Below are 821 nucleotides of genomic sequence, written 5' to 3' on the forward strand. Positions count from 1 at the left end.
CCTCTGCTTCCCAAGTGCTGGAATTAAAGACATGCGCCACCATGCCCGGCATTATGGTAATTTCTTAAAACCCATAAACACGGTATTGCTGTACCAATTTTGAATACTTACATAGCATTCTAATCAACATGTCAGGAAGTGAGGGTTGCGTGAGGTCACCACAATGTAAATGTGTCACCTGGGCACAGGTCACGGCTGTGTGGGAGTAGCACAGTATCGCTTCTCGGCCTTTTGGCTAAGATCAAGTGTAGTATCTGCTCTTATCAGTTTAATATCTGATACAAACTCTATCTGCGGGCAATATATTAAATGGATTTTTGGAACTAGGAGTTGGAATAGGAGCTTGCTCCGTCCATTCCATGCATCATCGACTTGGTATTGCAGTACTTCCAGGAATGGTGCACCCCTCTAGGGAATAACGCTTGTTAAATAAAAGGCTTTAAACTTTTAAGGGGGGAAAAAGAGGGCTAGTGTGCTCCTAGTAGAAGACTCCCCACGACTACATCAAATCTGAAGTGGGCTTGTGTCAAGTTAAAAACATAAGTCACAGTGAACCTGGGCAAAGAGAGCTAATTCATTTTATATGCTAAGGAATCTTGCCTTTGAGGCCTACAGAAAAGCCGGAACACTGCCTGTTGTCAAGGAAGGGCTAAGGATCCCGTTACCTAGGCCTGTCTTTAGTAAACTAGGATGTCAGCTGCAGCCAAAAAGTGAAAAATCCCTGCTTCTACAAATCAGTAGCAAAAAACAACCTGGTTGAAAACGGCTACAACCGCATAGATGTTCCTCCTTTGGAGGAATACAAATGACCAAATGAATAT

General features: G+C 43.2%; 1 non-coding gene across 1 annotated transcript; it reads left to right on the forward strand.

Annotated features, from left to right (window-relative positions):
• The first annotated feature begins 215 nt into the window (after nucleotides 1-215).
• On the forward strand, nucleotides 216-409 carry LOC115064501. The gene has a single exon (XR_003844338.1). It is a non-coding gene; the product is annotated as a U2 spliceosomal RNA (small nuclear RNA).
• The last annotated feature ends 412 nt before the right edge of the window (nucleotides 410-821 follow it).

This window comes from Mus pahari, chromosome 7, assembly GCF_900095145.1.
Source record: "Mus pahari chromosome 7, PAHARI_EIJ_v1.1, whole genome shotgun sequence".
NCBI lineage: Eukaryota > Metazoa > Chordata > Mammalia > Rodentia > Muridae > Mus > Mus pahari.